Source organism: Carettochelys insculpta, chromosome 34, assembly GCF_033958435.1.
Source record: "Carettochelys insculpta isolate YL-2023 chromosome 34, ASM3395843v1, whole genome shotgun sequence".
Classification (NCBI taxonomy): domain Eukaryota; kingdom Metazoa; phylum Chordata; order Testudines; family Carettochelyidae; genus Carettochelys; species Carettochelys insculpta.
The window spans coordinates 397,052-418,912 of NC_134170.1; the positions used below are offsets into that span (position 1 = coordinate 397,052).

The 21,861-nt window shown below is 58.4% G+C and overlaps 1 protein-coding gene across 2 annotated transcripts in view; it reads left to right on the plus strand.

Annotated features, from left to right (window-relative positions):
• The first annotated feature begins 254 nt into the window (after positions 1 to 254).
• The window catches only part of DLG4 (discs large MAGUK scaffold protein 4), a 65,437-nt gene continuing 43,830 nt past the window's right edge, over positions 255 to 21,861 (plus strand). The window contains exon 1 of one of the 2 annotated variants that reach the window (XM_074983066.1): positions 255 to 348. The gene's annotated coding sequence lies outside the window, so the exon portion shown is untranslated. The remainder of the gene's footprint in view (positions 349 to 21,861) is intronic. The other variant, XM_074983063.1, reaches the window with a different exon arrangement.

A 21,861-nucleotide genomic window follows, 5' to 3' on the forward strand; every position in this document is an offset into this window, starting at 1 on the left:
GCTGACGGATTGAGCAGGGCTAGAGGGACGGACACCTCAGGGGCGGAGCTTAAGGAGTGGGGAGGGGCAGAAGGGGCGGGGCCTAAAGGGAGAGACTGGTGGAGGGGGCGGGGCCTCCAGAGCGATGGGCGGGGCTTACATCGTGGGGAAAACCCTTCCCCAGCTGCGGTCTCGCCTGCGGGGGGGGGGCCCGATCCTCCCCGGGGGGCTGTGGGGGGGGGCGGGAGGACACCCCTTTCCCCGGGGGCGCTCACGTCTTGTCCCCCCCCCTCCCCAGACATCCAGGAGGTCTACGAGGCGACCCTGACGGACGCGCAGCCCCTGACGGCGCGCAGGGCTCGGGCCAAGGTAACCGCAGCGGCCTCCAGACCCCCCGGCCGCCCCCTCGCCCGCCGCCCCGTCCGTCCGTCCGTCCCCGCTCACTTGCTCGCCGCCCCGTCCATCCCCTTGAGCACCGCCTCACCTGGGGCGGGGCAGCCCAGGACACGGGGACCCCTCGCCCGGCGCCGAGATGCGCCCACCTCTGGGGAGGGGCGGCCGGTGATGCAGGGACCCCTCCCCTGGCGCTGAGATGCGCCCACCTCTGGGGCGGGGCGGCCGGGGACACGGGGACCCCTCGCCCGGCGCCGAGATGCGCCCACCTCTGGGGCGGGGCGGCCGGGGACACGGGGACCCCTCGCCCGGCGCCGAGATGCGCCCACCTCTGGGGCGGGGCGCCCGGTGACGCGGGGACCCCTCCCCTGGCGCCGAGATGCGCCCACCTCTGGGGCGGGGCGGCCGGTGACGCAGGGACCCCTCGCCCGGCGCCGAGATGCGCCCAGCTCTGGGGCGGGGCGGCCGGGGACACGGGGACCCCTCGCCCGGCGCCGAGATGCGCCCAGCTCTGGGGCGGGGCGGGCGACTCTCTGTGATGCTAGTGAAGAGGGGGGCGGGGAGGCGGTGGGGTGGCATTTCAGGACCGAGAACGGAGTCGCTCGCGATGGGGATGGCTCCGGTCTCCTGGGTCCCCAGCCCCAGACTTGGGGGGCGACAATGAGGGGCCTGGGGGGTCTCTCGTACCCACGAGATTTTTAGATCTATTCCCGGCTTGAAAAATCTCTCTCTAGCGCCCCCTTATGGGCCCCTGCCCCACAGCGTCCCCTTATGGGTCTCCGCCCCACTGCCTGCCCCACAGCGCCCCCTTATGGGCCTGCGTCCCACTGCCTGCCCCACAGCGCCCCCTTGAAGTATTTATTGGTTCTGGGATGTACCATTGAGGAGGAGGGGGTGTTAGCGGTGGTCTGTACCAATGGGGGGCAGTGTCGGGGGGGTGGAAGGTACCAATGGGGGGTGTAGAAGAAAATGTTATGGGCTGGTTTGTACCAATGGGGGCAGTGTGGGGGTGGAAGGTACCAATGGGGGGGGGTGTAGAAGAGAATGTTATGGGCTGGTCTGTACCAATGGGGGCAGTGTGGGGGTGGAAAGTACCAATGGGGGGGGTGTAGAAGAGAATATTATGGGCTGGTCTGTACCAATGGGGGCAGTGTGGGGGTGGAAGGGACCAATGGGGGGTGTAGAAGAGAATGTTATGGGGTGGTCTGTACCAATGGGAGGCAGTGTGGGGGGTGAAAGTACCAATGGGGGGTGTAGAAGAGAATGTTATGGGCTGGTTTGTACCAATGGGGGCAGTGTGGGGGGTGAAAGTACCAATGGGGGGTGTAGAAGAGAATGTTATGGGCTGGTCTGTACCAACGGGGGCAGTGTGGGGGTGGAAGGTACCAATGGGGGGTGTAGAAGAGAATGTTATGGGCTGGTTTGTACCAACGGGGGCAGTGTGGGGGTGGAAGGTACCAATGGGGGGCTGTAGAAGAGAATGTTCTGGGCTGGTTTGTACCAATGGGGGGCAGTGTGGGGGTGGAAGGTACCAATGGGGGGTGTAGAAGAGAATGTTCTGGGCTGGTTTGTACCAATGGGGGGCAGTGTGGGGGTGAAAGTACCAATGGGGGGTTGTAGAAGAGAATGTTATGGGCTGGTTTGTACCAATGGGGGCAGTGTGGGGGTGGAAGGTACCCATGAGGGGGTGTAGAAGAGAATGTTATGGGCTGGTTTGTACCAATGGGGGCAGTGTGGGGGGTGAAAGTACCAATGGGGGGTGTAGAAGAGAATGTTATGGGCTGGTCTGTACCAACGGGGGCAGTGTGGGGGTGGAAGGTACCAATGGGGGGTGTAGAAGAGAATGTTATGGGCTGGTTTGTACCAACGGGGGCAGTGTGGGGGTGGAAGGTACCAATGGGGGGTGTAGAAGAGAATGTTATGGGCTGGTTTGTACCAATGGGGGCAGTGTGGGGGTGGAAGGTACCAATGGGGGGGGGTGTAGAAGAGAATGTTATGGGCTGGTCTGTACCAATGGGGGACAGTGTGGGGGTGAAAGTACCAATGGGGGGTTGTAGAAGAGAATGTTATGGGCTGGTTTGTACCAATGGGGGCAGTGTGGGGGTGGAAGGTACCAATGGGGGGTGTAGAAGAGAATGTTATGGGCTGGTTTGTACCAATGGAGGCAGTGTGGGGGGTGAAAGTACCAATGGGGGGTGTAGAAGAGAATGTTATGGGCTGGTTTGTACCAATGGGGGCAGTGTGGGGGTGGAAGGTACCAATGAGGGGTGTAGAAGATAATGTTATGGGCTGGTCTGTACCAATGGGGGACAGTGTGGGGGGTGAAAGTACCAATGAGGGGTGTAGAAGAGAATGTTATGGGCTGGTTTGTACCAATGGGGGCAGTGTGGGGTTCGAAAGTACCAATGGCGGGGGGGTGTAGAAGAGAATGTTATGGGCTGGTCTGTACCAACGGGGGCAGTGTGGGGTGGAAGGTACCCGGAGGGGGTGGAGAAGGTGATAGGATGGGGCAGTCTATGGCAATTGGGGTGGTGTGGTGGTGGAAGGTACCAATAGGGTGTGCGCAAAAGGGGATGGTATGGGGTGGTCTGGACCAATGCAGGGCAGCACGGGGGTGGAAAGTTCCAATGGGGTGCGGAGAGGGTGGTCTGTACCAATGGAGTTCAGTGTGGGGGCGGAAGGTCCCAATAAGGGTGGAGAAAGGAATGTTACGGGGTGGTCTGTACCAATAGGGGTGCAGAGAATGGAATGTTATGGGGTGGTCTGTACCAATGGGGGAACAGTGTGGGGGCGGAAGGTACCAATAGGGGTACAGAGAAGGGGATGGTATGGAACGCCTGTACCACTGAGGAGCAGTGTGGGGGTGGAAGGTACCAGTAGGGGTACGGAGAAGGGGATGTTATGGGGTGGTCTGTACCAATGAGGAGCAGTGTGGGGGTGGAAGGTACCAATGGGGAGGGCGGAGAAGGGGGTGGGGTGTATCAATGGGGTCAGTGTGAGGGTGGAAGGTACCAAGGGGGAGTGGAGGAGGGAATGTTATATGGTGGTCTATACCACTGGGGAGCGGTGTGGAGGTGGAAAGTACCAATAGTGATATAGCGAAGGGGGTGGTATGGGGTGGCCTGTACCAACTGCAGGGCAGCATGGGGGTGGAAAGTACCAACAGGAGTGCGGAGAGGGGGGTGGTCTCTATTAGTTTGGGAGTGGAGGATGCCAGTGGGGCTGGTGGGGGCTGTACCAAGGGCTGTTCTGGGGAGTGGGGTACCCACCTTGTGCAGGGAAAGGCTGCACCCAGAATGAACATTTCTGCCGTGGTGTCGTGGGGCTGGGTGGGGGGCAGGGCCTGGCCCCTCTAGGGGCGCTGGCTCCCCCCGGCCCAGGGCAGGACTGGCTGGCTCAGGGGGTGGGAATGGGGCAGGGCCTGGCCCCTCCAGGGATGCCGGCTCCCCCCAGCCCAGGGCAGGACTGGCTGGCTCAGGGGCAGGGAATGGGGCAGGGCCTGGCCCCTCCAGGGGCGCCGGCTCCCCCGGCCCAGGGCAGGACTGGCTGGCTCAGGGGTGGGAATGGGGCAGGGCCTGGCCCCTCTAGGGGGGGGTGTGAGAAGTCAGTGGTGTCTCTAGCCAGGTGTGTGTCAGGGTGTGGTGGTGTGGATTTCTGGCTTGTGCGCGCGTGCGCACGCGCACACACACACACACACACACACACACACAGAGGGTGTGTGTCTCTTGCACACCGGGCTGGAGCGGCTGCATCTCACACCCACGCCGTGCGTTGTCAGTGGTGCGCACGCTCGGATGGCTCACGCCTGGGGGGGGCGCGCGCGCGCGTGTGTGTGTGTGTCTCACACGCTGCAGCCCAGCCCTTCCTGGCACTTAGGGGGTTAACCCCCCCCCCAGCTCTGACTCGCTGCCGGGACCCGGCTGGCCGCGGATCTCTGCTCCCCCCCCATGGACCCCCCCAGCACGGCGGAGAGCCCCTAGCTCCCCGGCCGGCGCCCCCAAGTTCCTGCCCTTGCCCTCCATCAGCCTTACCCCGTCCCTCCATCCCTCCACCAGCCCTACCCCATCCCTGCATCCCTGCTTCCCTCCACCCGCCTTACCCCATCCCTCCATCCCTCCACCAGCCCTACCCCGTCCCTCCATCCCTCCACCAGCCTTACCCCATCTCTCCATCCCTGCATCCCTCCATCAGCCTTACCCCATCCCTCCATCCCTCCATCCCTCCACCCTCCATCCCTGCATCCTTCCACCAGCCCTACCCCATCCCTGCATCCCTCCACCCGCCTTACCCCATCCCTCCACCAGCCCTACCCCATCCCTGCATCCCTGCTTCCCTCCACCTGCCTTACCCCATCCCTCCATCCCTCCACCAGCCCTACCCCATCCCTCCATCCCTGCATCCCTCCACCAGCCCTACCCCATCCCTCCATCTCTGCATCCCTCCACCAGCCTTACCCCGTCCCTGCATCCCTCCATCAGCCCTACCCCATCCCTCCATCCCTGCATCCCTCCACCCGCCCTACCCCATCCCTCCATCCCTCCATCAGCCTTACCCCGTCCCTGCATCCCTCCATCAGCCTTACCCCATCCCTCCATCCCTGCATCCCTCCACCAGCCTTACCCCATCCCTCCATCCCTGCATCCCTCCACTCGACTTACCCCATCCCTCCATCCCTGCATCCCTCCACCAGCCCTACCCCATCCCTGCACCCGACTTACCCCATCCCTCCATCCCTCTGCCGGCCACTCCCTCCCCCACCTGCCGCTTCCCCCACCCCTCCAGCCTTCCTCCTCCTCCTCCTCCTCCCCCTCCCGCCCGCCCTCCGGCAGCCCCCCGGCCCCGGGGGGAGCAGGCAGCGGCGCGCGCCGGGCAGGGGGGGCCACAGCCTGCGTGCCCAGGAGGGGGGAGCAGTGGAAGGCGAGGGGGGGGCTATTATCTCCCCGGCCCCCCCAGACTATCTCATGTGCTGTAGAGCTGCCCCCGGCAGCGGATTCCTGCTCCCCAGCCATGGATTGCCTCTGTATAGTCACCACCAAGGTAGGGGGGCGCGGGGGGGGGGCCGGGGTCGCCGTGGTGATGTGGGGGTGGGCCTGGGGAGGGCTGTGTGGGTGCTGGGGGGGGGGGTCTCAGTGGTGATGGAGGGATGGGCCTGGGGGGGTCTCTGTCTTGGTGGGGGGGTCTGGGGTGCGGTGGGGGGGGTCTGGGCCGTCACCAGGGTGATGTGGGGGGATGGGGGGCCTCTGTCTTGGTGGGGGGGTCCGGGGTGCGGTGGGGGGGTCTGGGGCGTCACCATGGTGATGTGGGGGGATGGGGGGGCCTCTGTCTTGGTGGGGGGTCTGGGGTGAAATGGGGGGAGTCTGGGGCGTCTCCATGGTGATGTGGGGGGGCCTCTGTCTTGGTGGGGGGGTCTGGGGCGTCTCCATGGTGATGTGGGGGGATGGGGGGTCCGGGGTGAAGTGGGGGGAGTCTGGGGCGTCTCCATGGTGATGTGGGGAGCTGGGGGGGCTCTGTCTTGGTGGGGGACTCCGGGGTGCAGTGGGGGGAGTCTGGGGCGTCTCCATGGTGATGTGGGGGGCTGGGGGGGCTCTGTCTTGGTGGGGGCTCCGGGGTGCAGTGGGGGGGAGTCTGGGAGGTCTCCATGGTGCTGTGGGGGGCTGGGGGTCTCTTTATTGGTGGGTGGGCCCTGGGCTGCTGTGGGGGGAGTCTGGGGGCATCTCCATAGTGATGTGGGGGGCTGGGGGTCTCTTTATTGGTGGGGGGGGCTCCGGGGCTCAGTGGGGGGAATCTGGGGGGCCTCCATGGTGATGTGAGGGGCTGGCAGGGTTTCTGTATTGGTGGGGGGGGCGCCAAGGTTCAGTGGGGGGGAGCTGGGGCATCTCCATGGTGACGTGGGGGCTGAAGGGGGCCCTGGAGAGTATATGTGGTGCAGTGGGGGGGGGAGGTGGGAGATATGGGGGGCCGCCGTGGTTCTGGGGTGTCTCCATGGTGCTGTAGGTGGGGCTGGTGGTCTGCTTGGAGACGGGGGGGCTGGGATCTGCACGGTAGGGGGAGCGGGCTGGGGAGTGTCCATGGGGCTGGGCAGGCCTGTGCACAGTCCGTGGCCATGGGGGTTGGGGGCTCCCCATGGGGCTGGGGGGATGCTGGAGGCTCTATGGGGCTGAGGGTGGGGGACAGTCTGTGGAGCTGGGGGTTGCTGGGAGCTCAGTGGGGCTATCTATGGGGCTGGGGGATGCTGGGGAGGGGGCAGCTGTCTATGGGGATGGGCCATCTCTCTAAGGCTGTGGGGGTGAAGCTGAGGGGTCCCCCAGCTGCCCAATGGGTCCTTGTGCATTGGTCAGCTCTGTGTGCGCTGCCCCTACTGGCCGGAGGCTGGGAGTGCCTGGAGTGTGTGTGTGTGTGTGTGTGTGTGTGTGTGAGTCCCTCCACCCCTGACATGGGGGCAGCTGGGGGGTCTTCCTTCTCCAAAGGGCAGACCTAGCTCCCCCCAGCCGTGTGTGTGTGTCTTGTGTGTGTGTGTGTCTTGTGTGTGTGTATGAATCCCCCAACCCTCCGCCATGGGGGCAGCTGGGGGGGGGTCTTCCTTCTCCAAAGGCCAGACCTAGCTCCCCCCAGCTGTGTGTGTTGTGTGTGTGTGTGTCTTGTCTGTTTGTGTGTGTGAATCCCCCAACCCCCCGACATGGGGGCAGCTGGGGGGGGGGTCTTCCTTCTCCAAAGGGCAGACCTAGCTCCCCCCCCAGGGGTGTGGGGGGGGGTTGTGTGCCCGTGTGTGGCTGCCTTTGTGGGGGAGGTGTGGGCAGGCGGGTGTGGAAACGCACATGGTGCGCGGCGGTAGCCGGTGGCTAGGAGACAGCAGGCGCGTGGGGGCCATGTGCATTGCCTGCCGCGTGTTCCTCCGCCCGCTGCCGCTCGCCGGGGTGTGTGTGTGTGTGTGTGTGTGTCTGCAGCAGGGGGTGTTCGGGAAAGGTGGGGGGGTGCACGCCTGTGCCTGTGGTGGGGGGGGGGTGGCTGTGTCCTGGCTGGTCTGGGGGGATGCAGCTGTGTGTGTGTGGATGGTTGTACTCTGGGGGGGGAGCAGTGTGGATGTGTGTGCAGATGCCTGTATTTGTGTGTGTGTGTGTGTGTGTGTGCAGCTGTATGGAAATCAGTGGCTGTGTGCGCAGAGGCCTGTATTTGTGTGTGTGTGCGCATGTGCGGCTGTATGCATGTCTATGGCTCTGTGTGTGGACAGCTGTATTTGTGGCTCTGTGTGTGTGTGTGCGTGTGTGTGTGCGCGTGTGCGTGTGCGGCTGTATGGATGTCTATGGTTGTGTGTGCGGACGGCTGTGTTTGTGGCTGTGTATGTGTGTGCAGCTGTATGGATGTCTATGGCTGTGAGTGCAGATGGCTGTATTTGTGGCTGTATGTGCGTGTGCAGCTGTATGGATGTCTATGGCTGTGTGTGCGGATGGCTGTGTGTGTGTGTGTGTGTGTGGCTGTATGGATGTCTATGGCTGTGTGCGCATGTGCGGCTGTATGGATGTCGATGGCTGTGTGTGCGGACATCTGTGTTTGTGGCTGTGTGTACGTGTGCGGCTGTATGGATGTCTATGGCTCTATGCGCATGTGTGGCTGTATGGATGTCGATGGCTGTGTGTGCGGACGGCTGTGTTTGTCGCTGTGTGTACGTGTGTGGCTGTATGGATGTCTATGGCTCTGTGCGCATGTGCGGCTGTATGGATGTTGATGGCTGTGTGTGCGGACGGCTGTGTTTGTGGCTGTGTGTACATGTGCGGCTGTATGGATGTCTATGGCTCTGTGCGCATGTGCGGCTGTATGGATGTTGATGGCTGTGTGTGCGGACGGCTGTGTTTGTGGCTGTGTGTACGTGTGCGGCTGTATGGATGTCTATGGCTCTGTGCACATGTGCGGCTGTATGGATGTCGATGGCTGTGTGTGCGGACGGCTGTGTTAGTGGCTGTGTGTACGTGTGCGGCTGTATGGATGTCTATGGCTGTGTATGCAGATGGCTATATTTGTGCGTGTGTGTGTGTGTGTGTGTGTGTGTGTACACCCACCCGCACGGGGCTGTATGGATGCCTGTGGATGTGTGTGCAGATTGCTGTAATTGAGTGTGTGTGTGTGTGTGTGTGCGCGCACGGCTGTATGAATGTCTATAGTTTGTGTGTGAGGATGACTGTGTCTGTGTGTGCACACAGGGCTGTATGGATGCCTGTGGCTGTGCGTGTGGACGGCTGTATTTGTGACTGTGTGGGTGGGTGCGGCTGTGTGAATGCCTCTGGTTGTGGTTTTGGTGGTGGCTGGGCGGCGGTATGGATAACTGTGTGTGTGCGGATGGTCATGTCTGTGTGTGTCACGGATGGCTGAATGGACAGCTGCAGCTTTGTGTGTGTGTGTGTGAGAGAGAGAGAGAGTAGCTATGACTGTGGGTGTGGATATGTGTACAGCTAGGAGAGCAATTTTGACCACGTGTGTGGCTGGCTGTGCATGGAGGGTGGTGTGTATGGACAGCTGTGTGCATGTGCGGGTGTGCTGACAGCTACATGGATGGTTGTGGCTGTGTATGTGTATGGATGGCTGTACGCATGGATGCCTGTATGGGCGGCTGTAACTATGTGTGTAGGTGGCTGTGCGGGTGTGTGAACAGCTACATGGACGGCTGTATGGGTGGCCGTGTGTGTATAGGTGACTGTGTGTGTGTGTGTGTGAACAGCTAGGTGGATGGCTGTATGGGCGGCTGTGTGTGTGTGTAGGTGACTGTGGGTGTGTGTGTGTGAACAGCTACGTGGATGGCTGCATGGGCAGCTGTGTGTGTATGTGCGGCTGTAACTGTGTGTAGGTGACTGTGGTGGGTTGTGAACAGCTATGTGGACAGCTGTATGGGCGGCTGTATGTGTATGGGCGTCTGTAACTGTGTGTGTGTAGGTGCCTGGGGTGTGTGTGTGAACAGCTACGTGGACAGCTGTAGGGGCGGCTGTGTGTGTGTGTAAGTGACTGTGGGTGTGTGTGAACAGCTACATGGATGGCTGCATGGGCGGCTGTGTGTGTATGTGCGGCTGTAACTCTGTATGTAGGTGACTGTGGTGGGTTGTGAACAGCTATGTGGACAGCTGTATGGGCGGCTGTGTGTGGACAGCTGTGACTGTGTACACGGGGGGCTGTGTGGTTGGCTGTGGCCATCCGGTGGTGGGCGGCTGTAGCTGTGTGTGTGTGTGTGTGAGAACGGCTGTGGGCATTTGATTGGCTGTGATTCTGGGTATGGCCATGTGTTACCTCTATGTGGGCAGCTACAACTGTGTGCGTATGGCTGGGTGGCCGGCTGGGGGTGTGCGTGAGCAGTTGTGGCTGTGTCTATGTGGGCCCAGGTCGCTGTGTGCCTTCGCGGGTGTGTAGCTGATGACGCTCAGCTCCCGACAGGAGGTCCAGGCCTGGGTGTGAAGGGGAGCTGGGGGTGGACAGCCAAATTAACACCCCCCCCATTCACACCTCCCCGAAGACACCCCCACTCGGGCCCAGTGTGGTGAATTCAGTGCTGACTGGTGTGTGTGTGTGTGTGTGTGTGTGTGTGTGTGTGAGAGAGAGCGAGGCCTGGGGAGGGGGCTGAGATCTGCGTTATTTCAGAGGGCAGGGCAGGTGGAGTGAGGGGTGAATAGAGTAGGGGGCAGGGGGCTCTGGGGGGGGTGACGGCTGAGGATCTGGAGGCGCCTTCCTCAGAGGGGTCCCTGCGGCGGGTGGACATCTTCAGTGGAGTTCTGGCAAGGGGGTCGGTGGCAGATGGGGAGCTGGGGGTAGGGCCTGGAGACGTGTCCCGGGGCGGATGTGGGTCTGAATATATGCTCTGGAGATGGGTTCCTTGTAGCTGCGGGGGGAAGGGGGGGCTGGAGATATGTGCTGGAGGCGAGTCTCTAGTGGATGCGGATGTGGAGGTGTGTTCAGGACAGGAGTACGTGGGGGAATGGGATCCAGAGATGGGTTCTGGAGAGGGATAACTCACAGCTGGGGCTGTAGGGCTACACTCTGCAGAGGAATCACAGGCATATGCGGACTCAAGGGGTACTTTCTGGAGAGGATCGGTGGTGGGTGACGACTCTAGAGGTACTTTCTGGAGAGGATCCGTGGTAGGTGATGGCTCGAGGGGTATGTTCCAGAGAGGATCGGTGGTAGGTGACGGCTCTAGAGGTACTTTCTGGAGAGGATTGGTGGTGGGTGACGACTCTAGAGGTACTTTCTGGAGAGGATTGGTGATAGGTGACGGCTCGAGGGGTACTTTCTGGAGAGGATCGGTGGTAGGTGACGGCTCGAGGGGTACTTTCTGGAGAGGATCGGTGGCGGGTGATGGCTCTAGAGGTACTTTCTGGAGAGGATCGGTGGTGAGTGATGGCTCGAGGGGTACGTTCTGGAGAGGATCGGTGGTGGGTGACGACTCTAGAGGTACTTTGTGGAGAGGATCGGTGGCGAGTGATGGCTCGAGGGGTATGTTCCAGAGAGGATCGGTGGTGGGTGACGGATCTAGAGGTACTTTCTGGAGAGGATCGGTGGCAGGTGACGACTCTAGAGGTACTTTCTGGAGAGGATCGGTGGCGGGTGACGACTCTAGAGGTACTTTCAGGAGAGGATCGGTGGTGGGTGATGGCTCTAGAGGTACGTTCAGGAGAGGATCGGTGGTGGGTGATGGCTCTAGAGGTACGTTCTGGAGAGGATCGGTGGTGGGTGACGACTCTAGAGGTACGTTCTGGAGACAAGTATTGGAGAGGTAGCCGTGGCTCGCACCTTACAAAACCAGCTTCTCTGCCCTGGGTGTTGAAATCTCCCCATTCGACGCTGACAAAGGCTCACGTCCCCGCATCTGGTCTGACTTGTTTATTCCTCCTTTGATACCTAATATGGCTACTGGGCCATTTCCACCTTGCTGAATAGACCTTGTCAGCTCTGGCCCTCCCGCTTTACTGGGACCCCACTCTTTAAATACCCCTCTGAAACCACCCCCCACTCAGGCATCTGACGAAGCGGGTCTTTGCCCATGAAAGCTTCTGCTCCAGAATACCGGTTAGTCTATAAGGTGCCGCAGGACTTCTTGGCATTCTGGAGAGGATCAGTGGTGGGTGACTCTAGGTGTTTTTCTAGAGAAGGATCAGTGGTGGGCGATGAGACTCTAGAGGTACCTTCTGGAGAAGATTGGTGACGGGTGATAACTCTAGAGGTACGTTCTAGAGAGGATCAGTGGCGGGTAACAACTGTAGACGTGTTTTCTAGAGAGGGATCTGTGGTGGGTGATGACTCTAGAGGTACGTTCTGGAGAAGATCGGTGACGGGTGATAACTCTAGAGGTACATTCTGGAGAGGATCAGTAGCGGGTGACAACTGTAGACGTGTTTTCTAGAGAGGGATCGGTGGTGGGTGACGACTCTAGAGGTACGTTCTGGAGAAGATCGGTGACGGGTGATAACTCTAGAGGTACGTTCTGGAGAAGTTGGTGACGGGTGATAACTCTAGAGGTACGTTCTGGAGAGGACCAGTGGCAGGTGACAACTGTAGACGTGTTTTCTAGAGAGGGATCGGTGGTGGGTGACTACTCTAGAGGTACGTTCTGGAGAAGATCGGTGACGGGTGATAACTCTAGAGGTACATTCTAGAGAGGATCAGTGGCGGGTAACAACTGTAGACGTGTTTTCTAGAGAGGGATCTGTGGTGGGTGACTACTCTAGAGGTACGTTCTGGAGAAGATCGGTGACGGGTGATAACTCTAGAGGTACGTTCTGGAGAAGTCGGTGACGGGTGATAATTCTAGAGGTACGTTCTGGAGAGGATCTGTGGCGGGTGACAACTGTAGATGTGTTTTCTAGAGAGGGATCGGTGGTGGGTGACGACTCTAGAGGTACGTTCTGGAGAAGATGAGTGGTGGGTGACGACTCTGGGGGTGTGTTCTGGAGAGGGATCACTGGTGGATTGGGTATCGGGAGATATATTTTGGAGGTCAGTGGCAGACAGGAGATCTGGACGTCGGTTCTGGAGAGGGGTCACTGTGGCTTGGGTATATGGAGGTACATCCTGGAGATGGATTACTGAAAGATGGGGGAGCTATAGGTGAGTTCTAGAGAGGGGGCACAGTGATTGGAGGATGGGGGATCTAGAGGAACTCTTTGAAGCTCTACCCCTAGTGATGGGAGATCAGGAGGTACCTTCTGGGTATGAGTCTCTTGTCAGATGAGGATATCGAAGTGTATTCTGGAGAGGGCCTGGCAGTGGAAGAGGTTCTGGAGGTGCATTTTGGAGAAGGATGACTGGTTGGCTGGGATCTGGATGGATGCTCTAGAGAGGGTTCAGCAATGGGTGTGAGATGCAGTGGTCCATTCTCTAGAAGGGTCAGTAAGTTTTGAATCTGGAGGTGCACTCTGGAGAGGGGTCTCTGGATGCATGGGGGTCTAGAGGCACTTTCTGGAGCATGGTTGTACATATGGGGAAGTAGGAGGTATGTTCTGGAGAGGGGTCACTGGTGGATATGGGTTCTGGAGGATGAGGGATCTGGAGATGTGTTCTGTGGGCGGGGGGAGGTCACTGGCAGATGTGGAATCTGGAAGTACTTTCTGGAGAGGGGTCACTGACGGATGGGGGATCTGGAGGTGTGTTCTGGAGAGGGGTCACTGACAGATGGGAGATCTGGAGGTATGTTCTGGAGAGGGGTCACTGGCGGATCGGGGATCTGGAGGTGTGTTCTGGAGAGGGGTCACTGACGGATGGGGGATCTGGAGGTGCCTTCTGGAAGAGAGGGAATCTGGAGGTACGTTCTGGAGAGGGGTTGCTTGCAGGTGGGGGATCTGGAAGTGCCTTCTGGAAGAGGAGGAATCTGGAGGTACATTCTGGAGGGGGTGGATCCGGACGTATGTTCCAGAGAGGGGTCACTGGCAGATGGGGGATCTGGAGGAGGGGGATCTGCAGGTACATTCTAGAGGAGGGGTCACTGGCGGATGGGGGATCCGGAGGTTCGTTCTGGAGGGGGGATCTGGAGGTTTGTTCTGGGGGGCATCTGGAGGTGCATTCTGGAGGAGGAGAGATCTGGAGTTGTGTTCTGGAGAGAGTTCACTGGCGGATGGGGGATCTGGAGGTACATTCTGGAGGAGGGGGTCTGGAAGGTGCGTTCTGGGGGTACGTTCTGGAGGGCAATCTGGAAGAGGGGGAAACTGGAGGTACATTCTGGAGGAGGGGGTCTGGAAGGTGCGTTCTGGGGGTACGTTCTGGAGGGCAATCTGGAAGAGGGGGAAACTGGAGGTACATTCTGGAAAGGGGACACTGGTGGCTGTAGGTCTGTGGATGTGGAAACCGTCACCCTGACCCCACTCCTCTAATCAGGACCCTGAGCACAGTCTAATGCAAAACCTGCCCGTCCCCTCTAGAGCTGAGGACTGCAGCCCTTCCTGCCTCAGTTTCCCCATCTGTCCCAGGGGAAGAATGAGCCCAGCCCTTGGAGTCCAAGGGGTGTGTTGGGGAGATTAATGGTCACCCAGTCTCAGCGCCCGATTTAGCCGCCCCAAAGTGAAACCGGCAGCCCCACCCCCAACGTTCCCCCCCCCCAAACCCTGCCCTCCATCCCCACCCGAGCTCCCTCCCCCCGAATCCTGACCTCGCACCCCCAAACTCCGTCCTTTGAACCCATCCCCTGAGAAATCTCCCTCTGGCCATCTCGCGTCGGGGGGCGGGAGGGCGCTCGGCTTCTCCCGGCGGATGTTCTTTCCTGTATCCCACCAGCACCCCACTTTCCCTCCCCGCCCCGGTCGCCCCCATTCTCCCTGTGCCTGAATCTTACCGCAACACCCCCCCCCCCCGAACTTCCGTCATCCATCGCTGTGTGATCGCTGCCATGGCAACCAGGGATAACTCTGGTCCTCCTTGGCGAGGAATTATTTAAGGAAAGGCAGAACAGGCGGCTGCCTCCCCAGAACCCCTGTATGCCGCCCCCCATCGGGGGGGCCCAGCAGGGGGCTCTCTCCCCAGCGGGCGGGGCTGGGCGCCATGGGGCAGGGGGTGCAGGGCACCCTTGCATTCCGCCCTGGGAGTGGGGGACGCAAGGGGCTGGTTCTTTGCCCCATGGCTGCCCCAGGGTCCTGCCCCCCAAGTGCATTGGGGGGGCTCTGCAGGGGGGCCCCTAGTGGTGTGAGGGGGAGGCTGGGGGAAGGGAATTTATTGGGGTCCTCAGCTGGGGCTCTGGTTGGATCCGGATGGTGGGGCTGGTTCCAGTGCTGGGTCTGGTCGGGTCGGACCCGGTGTCTGGGTCTGGTACTGGCTGTGAAGCACATCTTGGGTCCAGGCCCTGCTGTGTCGGGCTCAGAAGCCGAGGCTGGTCCTGGTTCCGTGTCTGGGGCCCGGTCTGGTCCCGGTTCTGGTCCTGTGGGGCCCGGTCTGGTCCCGGTTCTGTGTCTGGGGCCCAGTGTGGTCCCAGTTCAGGATTTGGGGTCCGATGTGATCCCAGTTTGGGGTCTGGGGCCTGGTCTGGTCCCAGTTCTGGTTCTGTGGGGCCTGGTCTGGTCCCGGTTTCGTGTCTGGGGCCTGGTCTGGTCCCGGTTCTGGTTCTGTGGGGCCCGGTCTGGTGCTGGTTCAGTGCCTGGGGCCCAATCTTGTCCCGGTTTGGGATCTGGGGTCCGGTCTCGTCCCAGTTCTGTGTCCAGGTCCCGGTCTCATCCTGGTTCAGGGTCTGGGGCCCAGTCTGGTCCCAGTTCCGGTTCTGTGGGGCCCGGCCCGGTCTGGTCCCGGTTCGGGGTCTGGGGTCCGGACAGCTGTCGGGGCCGTGAGGGGGCAGAGATATTGAAACACACAAGAGAAAAGTTTTGCACATCTGAGTGTGATACGCACGAGGCGTGTCCGTGATACGTGTGTGCACACGTGTGTGCGCAGGACGTGCGAGAGGGGCCCGGGGCCCGTGCCAATACCCCGCCGGACCTGTCCACGTGTTGGGGAGTGGGGGGGGTGCCAGCGTGCGGCTTGTGTGTCAGATTGAGTGCTGGTGTGGCTCACACCCCCAGCTCACACTCGCCCCTTGTGACGAGCGGCTGCGTGGGAGCCAGGGGGTGACGCACCGGAAGTGAGCCACTGGGAGTTGGTGCGCTGTAGTTCTGAGCCTCCCCTGACCCACAGGGGGCGCCCTCAGCTGCCAGCACCCGAGGGACCCTTCCCCGTGCCTGGCCCAGATGCGCCCAGCTCTGGGGCGGGGCGGCTGGTGACACGGGGACCCCTTGCCCGGCACCGAGATGCGCCCAGCTCTGGGGAGGGGCGGCCGGTGACACGGGGACCCCTTGCCCGGCACCGAGATGCGCCCAGCTCTGGGGCGGGGCGGCCGGTGACACGGGGACCCCTTGCCCGGCACCGAGATGCGCCCACCTCTGGGGCGGGGCGGCCGGCGACACAGGGACCCTTTGCCCGTCACCGAGATGCGCCCAGCTCTGGGGCGGGGCGGCCGGGGACACGGGGACCCCTCGCCCGGCGCCGAGATGTGCCCACCTCTGGGGCAGGGCGGCCGGGGACACGGGGACCCCTCGCCTGGTGCCAAGATGCGCCCACCTCTGGGGCGGGGCAGCCAGGGACACGGGGACCCCTCGCCTGGTGCCAAGATGCGCCCACCTCTGGGGCGGGGCAGCCAGGGACACGGGGACCCCTCGCCCGGTGCCAAGATGCACCCAGCTCTGGGGCGGGGCGGCCGGGGACACGGGGACCCCTCGCCCGGTGCCGAGATGCGCCCAGCTCTGGGGCGGGGCGGCCCGGCTCTTCCATCTCCTCAGCTCCCCCCCTTCCCCTTCCCAAGTATTTTCCTCTCCCCGCCCGCCCCCCCATCGCCAGGACTCCGGATCCGGTCTCCATGGCAACGCCCGGGCCCCCATGGCTCGGTTGCTAAGCGACCAGCAGATGGTGAAGCAGGGATGGAGGAGGGGGGCATGTGGGGGGGGGCAGAGAGGGGAAATGGCTCCCGCCCCACAGGAAACCCCTCCCCCTGGACGCTCTCCTCTGCGCCCCCCAGATCTCTGCCCCCCCAAGACCCCCAAAGAGCCTCTGCCCCCCAACTGTCCTCTGACCCCCCAGATCTCCCCCACTCAGCTGTCAACCCCCCCACGATGTCCCTCCGCAGCCCCCTCCTGAGACCACCCCCCCGGTTCCCCCATTTCCGGTCCCCCCCACCTCTTGCCCCCCCCCCGCCGCATCGCCCCCTCCCCCTCCCACGCCGCCCCCACGCTGCCGCCCCCCCCCGCCGTTCCCATGAAGGGCAGGGCGAAGCTGTCAGCGATGTGTCTGTGCGTGGTAGGTGTCAGCCCCCCCCCGCACCCCCCGGCAGCCCCCCCACATCCCAGCCCCCCCCCCCGCAGCCCCCCCCATATCCCAGCCCCCACCCCCCGGCCCGCGCCTCCCTGCAGCTGCTGGGGTAGCAGGTCGGGGGGGTGGGAAGAGTGACCCCCCCTCCCCGCCGACCCTGTTTGGGGGGGGGCTGCGGAAAAGGGGGTGCTGGGGGGGGTCCCCGGCTTCGGGGCGGGGAAAAGCCGCCGGCGAGAGGACGTAACTGCGCATCTCGGCTCAGCCCGCCCGCTGCGAAAAAGGGGGTGCGCCCGCCCCCCCCCGCTGCACCCCGCCCCCCCGCCCCAAACCTGCCCCCCCACCCCCAATGCGCCCGCCCCCCCCGCTGCATCCCGCCCCCCTTGCGCCCGCCCCCCCGCCCTAAACCTGCCCCCCCACCCCCAATGCGCCCGTCCCCCAGCTCAAACCTGCCCCCCCGCCTCCCTGCTGCATCCCCCCCAGCGCCCCCCCCGCCCCGCGCCGCTCCCCCTCTCCAGGGAACACCCCCCCCCCGCCGTGCCCACGCTTCGCTTCCAGCGCCCCCACTGGGTCCCGGCCCCCCGCCTCGGGGTCCCCCCAGAGATGTCCAGCCCCTGCCATGTAGTCCGGACTCTCCTCCGGAGAGACCCCCCCCCCACGGCTGGGGTCCTGCCCCCTGTTATATCCCAGACCCTGGAAACCCCCCCAACCCGGCCCCAGCGCCCCCCCCCGTTATCTCCCAGCCCCAGGGACCCCCCCCCAGCCCGGCCCCAGCCCCCCACCGTTATCTCCCAGCCCCAGGGACCCCCCCCAGCCCGGCCCCTGCCCCCTGTTATATCCCAGACCCTGGGAACCCCCCCCAGCCCGGCCCCTGCCCCCTGTTATATCCCAGACCCTGGGAACCCCCCCCAGCCCGGCTTCTGCCCCCTGTTATCTCCCAGCCCCAGGGACCCCCAGCCCCCCCAAATCCCAGCCCCTGCCCCCTGTTATCTCCCAGCCCCCACAAATCCCAGCCCCTGCCCCCTGTTATCTCCCAGCCCCCCCAAATCCCAGCCCCTGCCCCCTGTTATCTCCCAGCCCCGGGATCCTCCAGCCCCCCCAAATCCCAGCCCCTGCCCCCCGTTATCTCCCAGCCCCGGGATCCTCCAGCATGGGCCCTGTCCCCCATTATCCCCCAGCACCTGGGACCCCCCCAGCCCAGCCCCTGCCCCCCGTTATCTCCCATCCCCCAGGACCCCCCCAACCCGGCGCCTGCCCCCTTTTATATCCCAGCCCCTGGGACCCCCCCCCAGCCCGGCCCCTGCCACCTCCCAGCCCCAGGGACCCCCCCAGCCTGGGCCCTGCCCCCCTGTTATATCCTAGCCCCGGGGATCCCCCAGCCTGGGCCCAGCCACCTGTTATCTCCCAGCCCCAGGGCCCCCCCCCCAGCCCAGGCCCTGCCCCCCCAAACAGCTCCCCACTCCTTTGCCCCTTTGGCTCCCAGAATGCTTTGCAACACCCCCTACTGGTTGCGGGGGCAGCCCCATATCCGGCTATTATATTCACCCACCGCTATTGGGGTTTTTTATGTAGCTGGGCCCCAGAGACACCCAACTTTCGCGCTCTCTCGTGGCTGGCTCCTTATAAGAATCGGTTGCTATTGATTGATATGGTTTTTATTGACTTCTGGGCGTTATATTCGCGACCACCAGACAACCCAGTCAGTAGCGTGAAGAATTATTTTGAGCACGTTACCCACCTGCGCCATTTCTTGGCCACACTGGCATAGACTCCATTTAGGGCAATTAATCGTCGTTTCGGCATTTTTATCGACTTCCGCTAAGTACAGGCAATATGGTGCTAGAACCCGTTTCGGGCAATTAAGACTTATTTTTTGCATTTTTGTCGACGTCCCCGAATTACGGGCAACACCGGCGTCGAACCTTTTCAGTGCAATTAATAGTTATTTCTGCATTTTATCAACTTCCGCTAATTACGGTCAATACTGCAATAGAACCCATTCAGTGTAATAAATACTTTTGCATTTTAGCGACTTCCGCTTGCTACGGTCAATACAGCCATAGAACGCCTTTGGTGCAATTACAACTTATTTTTGCATTTTTATCGATTTCCGCTAGTGACGGTCAATACAGCCACAGAAGCTGTTTAGTTTAATTAAAGCTTTTTTGCATTTTTTTCGATTTCCGCTAGTGATGGTCAATATAGCCATAGAACGCCTTTCGTGCAATTAAGGCTTACTTTGCATTTTTAATTGATTTCCACTAGTGACGATCAATACAGCCATAGAACCCGTTTAGTGCAATTAATTGTTTCTTTTTAAAAATTTTATGAACTTTTGCCAGTTATGGTGAATACAGCATAGAAACCGATTGGTGTAATTAATAGTTATTTTTGCATTTTTATTGACTTGTGCTACTGATGGTCAATACAGCCATAGAACGTGTTTAGTGCAATTAATCATTATTTTTGCATTTTTATTGATTTCCGCTAGTGACGGTCAATACAGCCATAGAACGCGTTTGGTGTAATTAAGACTCATTTTTGCATTTTTAATTGATTTCCACTAGTGACGATCAATACAGCCATAGAACCCGTTTAGTGCAATTAATTGTTTCGTTTTAAAAATTTTATGAACTTTTGCCAGTTATGGTGAATACAGTCATAGAAACCGATTGATGTAATTAATAGTTATTTTTGCATTTTTATTGATTTCTGCTACTGATGGTCAATACAGCCATAGAACGTGTTTAGTGCAATTAATCATTATTTTTGCATTTTTATTGATTTCCGCTAGTGACGGTCAATACAGCCATAGAACGCGTTTGGTGTAATTAAGACTCATTTTTGCATTTTTAATTGATTTCCACTAGTGACGATCAATACAGCCATAGAACCCGTTTAGTGCAATTAATTGTTTCTTTTTAAAAATTTTATGAACTTTTGCCAGTTATGGTGAACACAGTCATAGAAACCGATTGGTGTAATTAATAGTTATTTTTGCATTTTTATTGATTTCTGCTACTGATGGTCAATACAGCCATAGAACGTGTTTAGTGCAATTAATCATTATTTTTGCATTTTTATTGATTTCCGCTAGTGACGGTCAATACAGCCATAGACCCCATTTAGTTTAATTAAGACATTTTTGCATTTTTAATTGATTTCCGCTGGTGATAGTCAATACAGCCATAGAATGCCTTTAGTGCAATTAAGACTTATTTTGCATTTTTAATTGATTTCCACTAGTGATGGTCAATACAGCCATAGAACCCGTTTAGTTTAATTAAGACCGTTTTGCATTTTTATTGATTTCTGCTACTGATGGTCAATACAGCCATAGAACGTGTTTAGTGCAATTAATCGTTATTTTTGCATTTTTATTGATTTCCACTAGTGATGGTCAATACAGCCATATAGCGCCTTTAGTGCAACTAAGACTTATTTTGCATTTTTAATTGATTTCCGCTAGTGACGGTCAATACAGCCATAGAGCCTGTTTAGTGCAATTAATTGTGTTTTTAAAAAAATTTTATCAACTTCTGCCAGTTACGGTGAATACAGTCATAGAAACCGTTTGGTGTAATTAATAGTTATTTTTGCATTTTTATCGATTTCCACTAGTGATGGTAAATACAGCCATAGAATGTGTTTAGTTTAATTTAGATATTTTTGCATTTTTATCGATTTTTGCTAGTGATGGTCAATTCAACCGTAGAACGTGTTTAGTTTAATTTAGACATTTTTGCATTTTTATCGATTTCCGCTAGTGATGGTCAATACAGCCATAGAACCCGTTTAGTGCAATTAATAGTTTTTTTTTTTTTAAATTTATCAACTTCTGCCAGTTACGGTGAATACAGTCATAGAAACCGTTTGGTGTAATTAATCGTTCTTTTTGCATTTTTATCGATTTCCGCGAGTGACGGTCAATAGAGCCATAGAACGCTTTTAGTGCAATTAAAAGTTATTTTTGCATTTTTATCGATTTCTGCTTGCTATGGTCAATACCATCATAGAACCCACTTAGTGCAATTAATTGTTCTTTTTAAAAATTTTATTGACTTCTGCCAGTTACGGTGAATACAGTCACAGAACCCCGTTTAATGTAATTAATAATTATTTTTGCATTTTATCAACTTCTGCTAATTATAGTCAATACAGTTGTAGAACCCTTTTACTGAAATCAGGAGCTATTTTTGCATTTCATCCATTTCCACTAGCTATGGTCAATACAATCATACAACCTGTTTAGTGCAATTAATAGTCATCTTTGCTTTGTCATCCACTTCCCCTAGTGATGGTCAATATACCTGTAGAATCTGTTTATTGTCATTAATGCTTATTTCTGCATTATATCGACTTCCGCCACATATGGTCGATACAGTCATAAAACCCATTTAGTACCATGAATAGTTATTTTTCCCTTTGACTAAAGTTTGCTAGTTACGGCCAATAAATTCACAGAATGCATTCGTTATCCTTAAGAATTATTTTTGCATTTTTAACAACCTCTGCTAGTTGTTGGTAATTCCTTCTTATCGCCCCCATTATACTAATGAATTTGCATTGTACCAATGTCTGCTGGGTATGGTGAGTACGTTTTAAAATCCCGTTTATAATTTATAACTACTTTTGCATTTTATTGACTTCCGCTAATTCAGGTCAATACGCTCATAGAACCTGTGCGGTGCAATTAAGAGTTATTTTCGGATTTTTTTCGGCTTCCGCTAGTTCCGATCAATACCGTCATGAACCCCTTTCGGACAATTAATCCCGATGATTGTTTCGTGTGATTTGTTACTCAACCGCCGCCCATGAAGAAACGAATGTGGTAAGGGTTATTAAGCAGAACGACCCGAAGGCCGTAATAATCGGTGATAACGAGCGGAAAGTACGAAAAAGTTACCAATAATTATTGTCTTTATTTATGAGCATCAATGCAAATTATTATGCATTATTATTATTGCATTCCACTATCATAGAATCATAGAACACCAGGACTGGAAGGGACCTCGAGAGGCCATCGAGTCCAGCCCCCTGCCCCCATGGCAGGACCAAGTACTGTCTAAACCATCCCTGATAGACATCTATCTAACCTGTTCTTAAATATCTCCAGCGATGGAGATCCCACGACCTCCCCAGGCGATTTATTCCGCTGTTTGGCCACCCCGACAGGTAGGAACTTTTTCCTAATGTCCAACC